The following is a 10279-nucleotide window of genomic DNA, read 5'->3' as shown; positions in this document are numbered from 1 at the left end:
ATCTGTCTCAACTTTTCTTATCTCTAAGGACATGCTTATATTTATCAAATTCAATTATTCATTTTATATTTCTCACTGTCCCAATTATATATGTAACATACAAAAGACAGTTTCAACTAATTGCTGTAAGGTTAATTTCTTATAAAGTTAGGTATAAAGTCTAAAATTATTCCTGTTCAAAGGTACCATTATATTTTACAGTGTGAGCAGGCTATTTAGTTTGGTTAGTTTATGTCCGCCATTTTGTAAACAGGCATGGGCCGGTGAGTATGGACACGTACAGGTCACTTTGTATCGACAGATACGGGTCACTCCCACAACCTCCTTTACTGGCTGGAGCATAATGGCAGATATGTTTTGGAGTGGTTCTAATGCAATCACTTTAATTTAAACAATGACACAAATTATTTAATCACATATTTTCGTTTTGTTCAGAATATGTTCAACACAAGTGAAGAGAGAATGCCTTTTCCGATGCTGCACCTGTTGATCTCCACATGTTAATTATTTTGTTTTATTTGAATTCAGCGCATTCTGATGCAAACTTAGCAAGTAAATGTTAGTCACGACGAGACTAGCCATACATTTCACTTTATTACTTTGGAACAGTGTTTTTGTACAAGGCTCTGTTCGGTTCCTGTCACTGTGTCTCTCACTCCACAGTAATACATCGTGCTATCAGGCAGCCAAAGCTCATCGAAGATGAAATTCCCCTCAGTTTTTGTACTGTCCAGAGATGCAGAAAATCGAGCGCCAACGCCCTCTGCTCTGACGACATTTCCAAAGTTGTGGACGTAGACTAAAAATGTCGGAGATTTATCCGCGTCCTGACGGTACAATTGCAAGGTATACATACCAGCTGTGGTCGAGTAGCTGAAATTAATGGTCAGTGAATCTCCTTCAAACTGCACCGCTTTAACTGACTGCTGTGAGGTTGAATCTGCACAATTAACACCTGCACAAATATAAGAAGAAAAGGACGTTAAAGGGTCGCTAATAATCAATATTACTAAATCAAAGGACATACTGCAATACAGGGAAACATAGACAAATCGAAGTTTGCCTTAGACATATGACCAAGAAGAGAACATTTTAGAAGTCAAAAACTTACCAGTTAAGAGAGCTGCGATAGCGGAAAATGAGTAAATAGTAACTGCCAACATGTTTGTAGACAGGATGGTAGGTTGGAACAAAGGACGTTGAAGCTGGATTATTTCAGCTGAAAGTCTTTTGTGTTTCATATCCTGTCTCGCTACCGACTGGACCATTTCTGTTAGCGTCACCCAATCGGATTATAGTTCCTTTGTTCTCCAGTCCATGACGTTAAAGTGCTGGCCACATGAACACGGAATGGGAACTGGAGGAGGCCATTTGGATCGTCAAACCTGCTCCACCAGTGAATAAGATCATGGCCGACCCACCTCTCTTCCAACTTCGTGAAGAATACCCGAATCACATCTGTCCTGTATGATGCATCAATCTATCAACATCCGTCAGAAATATACTCAACGTCAAGACAACCCTCTGATTACTGAATAAAGTTGAAACGAGCAGTAACTTCAATTCTGCTCTTTAACAATGCCAATCTGGGCCTTTAATAATTAGTTGTTAATGTTGATGTGGTATCCATGTCACAGGCTACAATTAAGCGCGCTCGTTGCCGATCACCCAACAACTCGCAAAGCAATATAAAAAGAGGCTTTATGCGGAAAAGTACACAATGCAGAAAGAGATGTTCGAGGACCACTGATCTTTGTCGTTTAATTTTCAATGTGTCAGCAGTTGGCAATCCAGATCATAGATCAGATTGTGGGTAGTGATTGGAGGATTTTGAGAGCATCTTGCTAGTTTTCCGTTCGGGCTGACTACACCTGTGTATCGGCGTGAGACTCAGCACACAGTGGTAGATGGCAAAGTCAGAGACAAATGCAGCAGCGATATTTAAATAAAATATTTTCTTTCCTTTGTCCAGAGCATCAGAAAACCTGTTAGTGAACTCGGAAACGTATCTCCTTTTTTTCTGTCAAATTTTCTTAGTTAATACCTCGGAGCTTCCCCAGGATACTGGACGTACCAAAAGAGCATTGGAGCGGTGGACTGTGCTGTGAAATTACAGTTCAGGATTACAGTTTTTATTTCCTGAACCGTTTGTTCAAGTGGATCCTGGGAAACTGATTCTTGGCCACTTGACCCACCAACAAGGTGACAAACATTTTTAAGACTAACTGATGAAAAGCACGATGACGATTTTAGGTCAGACTCACCGGACACGGCGACGATTTTTATCAGTGAAGCACAAAAAGAGCGCACCTTATCAGGTTCGACAGTAAACAACGCACTTTTAAAAAATGACGCTTCTGATCTTATATCACTGAACTCTGATCAGAGACAACCTTCACTCCATGAGCAAACGAAAAATTTGTTCCCTTGATCCGATCAGCTGGTTTCTTAAGATCTACGTCAACAGTGGACCAATCACAGTTAATACAGGACTGAATGCAGCTGGATCTCTCCAATCTCTTCCCTGGATGTCTTGGTGTCTTACTCACCCTATTGTTCTTTCTCAGACTTGCAACCATTAAGTCTTCTGCCCGATTTCACTGTATTTTCTTCAGAGATCTATAGCCATCTCTTCAGTTAGATAGATTTTCCCTGTAGTTAAGATGAACGGTGAAATAATTCAATATTATTCTATTATTCAGTTCTCAATCAATGTGTACGACCAAGGTCCACAACTAATTGTTACTGTGTGGGGCTGAGCAAAGAAATGACAAACAGTCACACAGCTCAAAACTGAACTGTGGCATTAGTGGGGCTCATCTTCATAGATTCCCTACAGTGTGTAAACAGGCCCTTCAGCCCAACAAGTCCACCGCGACCCTAAGAGCATCCCACCAAGACCTACCTCACATAACCCACACATCCCTGAACACTACGGGAAGTTTAGCAGGGCCAATCCATCTAGCTGCACATCTTTGAACTGTGGGAGGAAACCCACGCAGACATGGGGAGAATGTAAAAACTCCACACAGACGTTCACCCGAGGGTGACATCGAACCTGGGTGCCTGGGTGTCCTGAGGCTGCAGTGCTAAACACTGGACCACCGTTCCGCCCATGAGGAAAGTGGGAACTTCTTCGAGCCGGAAATGAACGAGTGATCTAAGTATCTTGTACTATTAAATTGCTGATTTGAACCAGAAAACGTTTTTACCTCATGGATTTTTTTTTTTAAATATTCACTGCATCACTCACCCTACCAAAAATATTTCAGATTAGATCACTTTTCAAAGACAATTTGGCATCAAATCTCAACTTTTAGAAGAAAAATTGATTAAGTTACTCATCAAGGACAACTCCAAAAGATCATGCTGAATAGTAGCGGGATGATGCCACCCTGTCCCTTCGAAATTGCTTCTCTGTATCAGAATATTCTGCTCTGACTGTGGCCTAAACACCCCTAACCTGCCTACCCCCTGAACACCTTTCTCCCCATCAGCTTAAAACACTATCTAACTCGGCCTTGAATATACTCAATGGCCGAGTCTACAGCGCCCTAAGAGAAATTAGTTCCAAAGACAAACGATCCTCTGAGAGAGAAAGTGCCAAAGATATTGATTTAGTCGCACACCGGAGCTTTAGACTTCGAGGTAAAGAGGCTTTATTCATGATATCGTGGGGAGCCAACGCTGACAAAAGGTCAGGTCCATAGTCTCCAATGATTACAAAAACAAGGCAATACTTATACATGCCATTATAGATTGAGACAGTCGTTACAAGCAGATAAGTCTGAATAGTTTATCACATGCCCTTAAGGCAGGTCATATGAAAATTCATACGTCATGGTTCCACAACTTGTGGTTGCTGGTACGTTATCTTTAAGCGGAACGTGTCTTAAGCTTTAGGTCAATATTGAAACAGTAATTCTAAGCTTTCTAAAGATATGCAACAATTTGTTGCATATCTCTTACTTGACCTATTTTCCCACCATTCTATCCTCTAATTCTAAACTTTAGCTCATTCTCTATTTATGCTTTAATTATTCTTCCACAGAAAGGAAAAAAAAAAAGTTTTGCATCTCCCCCTTAATTGAGAGGGTGGTAATTTTTAAAATTTGCTTCCTGGTTCCAAATTCCACAAGCATCCAAAAGATCATGGCCGCTCAAGATGTTTCATGTTTCACACAAAATGCCACTCATTCTTCTCATTGGTTTGCCAATGTTTCGGAGAATATCTGAATTACATCAAAGTTCAAATTAACCTCCTATTGTCACATTTCCACCAGTGACAACCATTGGCCAGAAGGAGAGTGAACCGTTGCAGCGTGGCTCTAAAGCCATATTCGTTGGCTGGGAGAGAGATAGGAAGAACTGCCGATGCTGGAGAATCTGAGATAACGAGGTGTAACTTACTTTCTCTGGGATGCAGTCTATTTTGTTTTTCCCTCGTACGTACTCTGACTGTCGACCTAGAATTTTTGTATAAGGCGTTAGGGGCCATCACTCACTGTGGGTTTCAGCACACAGCAGTACACGGCGCTGTCTGTCAGCTTCAAATCTTTCATGAACAAGTGGAAAGTGCTTTCTGCCAGGTTGAGAATCCCACTTAAGTGTGCAAAGCCTGGAGCAGATTTGTTATATCCATAACTATTGGCATTGAGCAGTAACTGAGGAGCTTGCTCTGCATATTGGTGATACCAGAACAGGTCAGAGCTTGCAGTTGCAGCAGATACCGAATAAGTGCCGGGTATTGTTGCATCTTCTCCCTTTACTGCTTTGACTCCTTTTTCTAATGTGACACTGGGTCTCCACTACTTATCTCTGAAATTAAATATTGGAAACACAAGAGGTGACAGAGAGGATGAGAAACAGATGCTCTCATGGAGATGAAATTGGGAAATATCATGAGGAGTTAAGTACTTAGTCTGGATATTCAGTAGAACAGGCCTGCGACCAGGAGAATGACCAGAGTCACCAAAATTTTCTGACCATTATTCCCAAATGATCTTCAGAAAAAGACTTTGTGATCACCATCTACACTGAACTGGAATTAAATTAAAACCGCTCAGGAATGTTTTGCAGAGAACTGAGGTTTCAGTACCCGACACATTTTTATTTTTTCAAGCAATCACTTTCTGTCAAAGAGTAACTGTTCAGAGAGTAATCATCTCCCATGACCAGCAGAAGAACGTTAAAAAAAAACTCTTTGATGCTGCCACAAACGCAGTGACAGACCCACACGCAGACACAGTGACAGACATACAACACAGGCACAGACACACAGACACAGTCACAGGGGGGCTATTGATTTATCACTCAATGGAGAGCAGTATTTGTTAATCAGCAGAAGATTTACTTGGGCATGTTTAACATTAAACCGAAAGACTTCATGTGGTTTGGAAACGATGTTGAGGACTCCGAGGTCCAATCACTCCCGACTGTATACAGAAGTGTGGCTACCTCTGCTTGGCCTGTCGTGCGTGTGGAATAGGACGTATCCAAGAATGGTACTGGTTGTGTCTGGGACGTTGTTTGTCAAATTCCATAGGTATGTGTATATCAGACTGTTGTTTGACTAATCTGTGAGACAGCTGTCCCAATTTTGGTACTATTTTCCAAGATGTTAGTAAGACCACCTTTACAGATTCCGCATGATTGCTTCTGAAGTTATCCTTTACGGTGGGTACTTCAATACCAGGTAGATAATCCATTTTCATATCTCTGTTGAGACTTCAAAGAAATTGATACAACAGAGTAGCTTGCTGGGCCAGTATTGTGGGTCTGGATTCACATGTGGACCAGACCTGATGAGGACAGAAGATTTTCTTCCCTGAAAGATATTAGGGAGCCAGCTGGAGTTTACAATCAATCGCCAATGTTGTCATTGTCATTAGCAGATTCTGAATTGCTTTATTTAATAAATTCAAAATCCACCATCTACCTTGCCGGGATTCGAATTCAGATTCCCAGAACATTAGATGACTATTAATAATCTAACGATAATACTGATAGGCTATCACTTCCTACGTTTGCAATCTTTCTACAAAGTTTTCCTCTTCAAATATATTTTTCTTTTCCTTTTGAACGTTCCTGTTGAAAATCGTTCGATCATCCTTTTAGGTAATGCATTCGAGGTCATTTTAAATCAGTGGAAGGAGTGAGACATATTTCAAAGGACAGTGTATGGGAAGCACATATCATGACAAGAGGAAGTTATTATGCATAATACACGTCCTTATTTATCTATGAGTGAAACTATTACCAATATAAAAAAACCCTACAGATCCATTTCACTACCTCCACCTGCAATTTTACTGAAGATTTTAACTAATACATTTTAAATGTACTTTTGTTAATAATTCGAGATGGGAACACAAACCTTTCTCATGCTGGAGAATTATCAAGTGCAATTTTGAAACTAGAAACTTACACCTGCTGCTTTATTTTCAGTCAGGAACAGATCACAAAGACACACAGTTATGTGTTTCAGATCTCCAGCACGCGCAACTGCATTTTATATTTTAAATACGATCACAGTCTTCCGGAGAAAAGAGATTAAAGACAACATCACAATGGAGAAACCATGGAAATGTGAAGACTGTAGCAAAGTATTCAATTACCCAATCTAACTGGAAGTCCATTGACGAATGTTGTATGGAATGAATTTCTGGAGTTCGTCCTGATCTTTTCTGACTCTGAACGTTGAAAGACCAAATACGAATTAGTTTGTTTAGGCTTAGTTTTGTTTAAAGAGAAAACACAATTAATAACCTTGTTGTTAAAAGTCTTGAGAATAGAGATCATTATATTGTCGAATTTTAAATCAAGATTCAAAGCAATATAGTTCATTCTATAACTAGCGTCTGAAACCTGAACAATAGAAACTATGGAAATTGGGAAGGGAAATTGGCTGTAATAGATTGTCAAAATACACAAAATGATTTGAAAGCAGACAGGTAGAAGCGATTGGTTGAAGAAGTATTATGTGGTCTGCAGTTATTGCACATTCCTCGAAAACATAAATCGTAACCGGAAAAATAAATCAACTATGGCTGACAAAAGAATTGGAAGATTACATTAGATTAAAGGTAAGTTGTAAGGTTTATAAGGTTGCAGGGAAAAGTGGTAAGCCAAATAATTGAGACCAATTTAGAATTCAACAAAGGTGGACCAAAAAATAAAACGATTAAAGTGGGCAGAAGAAGATGTCCTCTCTCACTGAGAAAGATGAATACAATAGTTGCATGGGAACATCATTTATGACAACCTCACTCTTAAGCCGTACTTCATCGTGACTTGGACCTATATCACATTATTTCACCATCACTTGGTGAAGACCCTGGAACTCGCTTCCTAAAGACAATGTGGGTGCCCTAACTCACCAAGGAGTGAAGAGTTTAAAGAAGGCACGTCACCACCACCTTATGTTATGTTTGGCAAAGCCTCTTTCCCTCTTTGTCTGTGTCGAACGTGGCACAATGCCACCCTATGCTTGCGGTCTTGACGCCACTGCACAGGCAGAATGTGAAAATTGGTGGCGATTAAGTTAGAGCAAGGGCACCAAGCATGACACCATTCAAACATACAGCAGCATCAACTGACACACATATTGAATGCGGGAATTGCAGAGGTGATCAGTGTGAATCGTTGTGTGTCACCTACAGCAAGTGAAAGTACCTGAAGAAGAGAGATCAAGCCAGACGTGTGAACACAGCGAACACTGTGAACATGAGCCATTGCTATGCCAGTTCAGTTTTCTCTGCCATCTATAATTCCAACGTTTTGCTTTCCGTGCCTGGTTTGTCCATATCCAAGATATACAGAGTGGTAGTGGTTCATAGCAATGTAGGTTGCAACTGACCGAGTTATATGTCATCAGTTCATAATTGTTAACCTGCATCTGGAATCTACTCCTTTAAAATAAATACTAATTCATGTTAAATACAGAAACGTTGTCTGTGCTGTCTGTTGATTTGGATCTCAATGACAGGTAAATCGGGGATTTTGTGGACATTAATAAATTCTTTAACTTTTGGAATACCTCCAGGAACAGCGGGTATTGTGGCTGAACAGGCATCCCAATCATCCAGCTGCATTTGTAAATGCAAATACTTAAGTTTCTTCGGTTGTGGGAGGCCTTGTTCAGCTCTGTATTTGTATCTTTATCTCTAAAAATTAAATTAGGTTCCGGATTTTCTGAATAACACGACTACACTTCAAAAACACTCAGAGCCTGGGACATAATTATCCTGCAGCATGAAAAGTGTTTTAGAAATGTTCATCCCTCAGTTACTACGAGGGTATTCAGAATCAATGGAAGTATTTCCAAAGACACACAACCCTCTGAGAGAACATTTTTCCCTCGTTTCTGTCTTAAATTGATAGCTCTTTAAAATGATGCGTTTAAATTATTAACCCTCGTTCGAGTACACCCCTAAAAATAGAAAGCAACCCTTGAAAAAGTTCCCAAGTTGAGCCCTCTGAAAAAATGTGATGCTTTCTGAAATATCTGCTGCTTGTGCAGTAGCTTCGATCGGACAGCAAATGGTGATATTGTACCATTTTATTTGGAAGACAGCAACAAGCAGAGAACTTTGCCTGTAATTTTTTTCAACCACAAACCAGAAGTATTTTCCATTGCGCATATAAATTAGGGCGGGTTGTATCAGTTTCAACGTTTTATTTAAAGAAAAAAAAAGTAAAATCAGTTCCCAAAGTAAATATTTTTTATTCCAAATTCCTTTTAAGAATTTATTGTCTAACTATTAATAGCATTGGCTGAGGCACACTGGGTACACACAGTATTCTGTGCACCCTGCACCTCTTTCGTGATTGTGTTTCTGAATACAGAGTTTTCAAATGGGAACAGGGCAATGACTGAAAAGGGGCAACCGGTGGATAAATCAGCGCTAATGTCTTTTATTTTAAATTCATTCACGGGATCAGGGCTTCGCTGGCCAGGCAGCATTTATTGCCCAGAGGCCAGTTGAGAGTCAACCACATTACTATGGTCTGTAGTCACATGTAGGCCAGACTTCAACAATACTTTCGTGGTCATGATTAGATTCTTAATTCCAGATTTTTAAAATTGAATTCACTTTCCACCATTTTCCGTGGTGGGATTCAAACCCGAATCCCCAGAACGCTATCTGGGTCTCCAGATTAACAGTCCAGCGATAGTCCACTAGGCCATTGCCTCCCTAGTGAAGATAGTTAGAGCAAGTGAATGTAACAATTGAAGATTTGGAGATGCGAGAACTGCTCCCTGCAGACAGTGGTTAATTCCACAATATGGTAACAATAGCATTAACATCTTACACTCTTGATTCTAATCCTTACATTTCAACATTCTGTCTGAAAAACAATGCTTCAATTCTCTCGCTGAATTTCAGAAAACAATTGATTATTGATCAACTCCAATCCAGAAAATCAAGCAAAATGGATGGAAAACAATGAATGTTCGCCACCTCAAGTGTGAACGGGATGATGCTGACAGACCTGCTCTCCTCGGGCTGAGCTCGAGCAGCTTTGCTCAGTGGTACTATCGTAACTTGTGTGGTTCAATCGAGGTGCGATTGTTGCTTATTGAAAGCTTTACCCAATACCCGGCTGTGCTGAATTGAAATAAAGTCAGTCATTGCAATTTTTGATAGTTTGTGAGAAGACTGATTTGTATTTCCAAAAAAAAGTGAACTAAGGTCAGACAATGCTACCACTATTAAAGTATGCTAAAGTAACGTAGTCATTGGGGAAAGGTGAAGTAAAAACTGAATCAGCGACAAAACACCAGCAGATCTGGCAGCATCCACTTCTTCCTGTCCCGCAGGCCCGACCAGTCCCCCTCCACTGACACCCTCATCCGCTTAGCCGAACTCGTCCTCACCCTCAACAACTTCTCTTTCAATTCCTTCCACTTCCTACAGACAAAGGGGGTGGCCATGGGAACCCGCATGGGCCCAAGCTACGCCTGCCTCTTTGTAGGTTACGTGGAACAATCCCTCTTCCGTACCTACACTGGGCCTAAATCCCACCTCTTCCTTCGTTACATTGATGACTGTATCGGCGCCGCCTCGTGCTCCCAGGAGGAGCTCGAACAGTTCTTCCACTTCACCAACACCTTCCACCCCAACCTTAAGTTTACCTGGACCATCTCTAATACCTCTCTCTCCTTCCTGGACCTCTCTGTCTCCATCTCGGGCAACCACCTAGAAACCGATATCCATTTCAAGCCCCCGACTCCCACAGCTACCTTGAATACACCTCCTCCCACCCACCTTCCTGC

General features: G+C 40.8%; 1 non-coding gene across 1 annotated transcript; it reads left to right on the top strand.

Moving 5' to 3' along the window:
• Positions 1–9521: 9521 nt before the first annotated feature.
• On the top strand, positions 9522–9662 carry LOC125487618. Its single transcript, XR_007265987.1, has one exon. It is a non-coding gene; the product is annotated as a U4 spliceosomal RNA (small nuclear RNA).
• The last annotated feature ends 617 nt before the right edge of the window (positions 9663–10279 follow it).

The sequence above is a fragment of the Rhincodon typus genome, chromosome 42 (genome assembly GCF_021869965.1).
Source record: "Rhincodon typus isolate 14 chromosome 42, sRhiTyp1.1, whole genome shotgun sequence".
In the NCBI taxonomy this organism is placed as follows: Eukaryota; Metazoa; Chordata; class Chondrichthyes; order Orectolobiformes; family Rhincodontidae; genus Rhincodon; species Rhincodon typus.
Note: the sequence above shows the minus strand (reverse complement) of the source record. Positions and strands in the feature narration are given on the sequence as shown.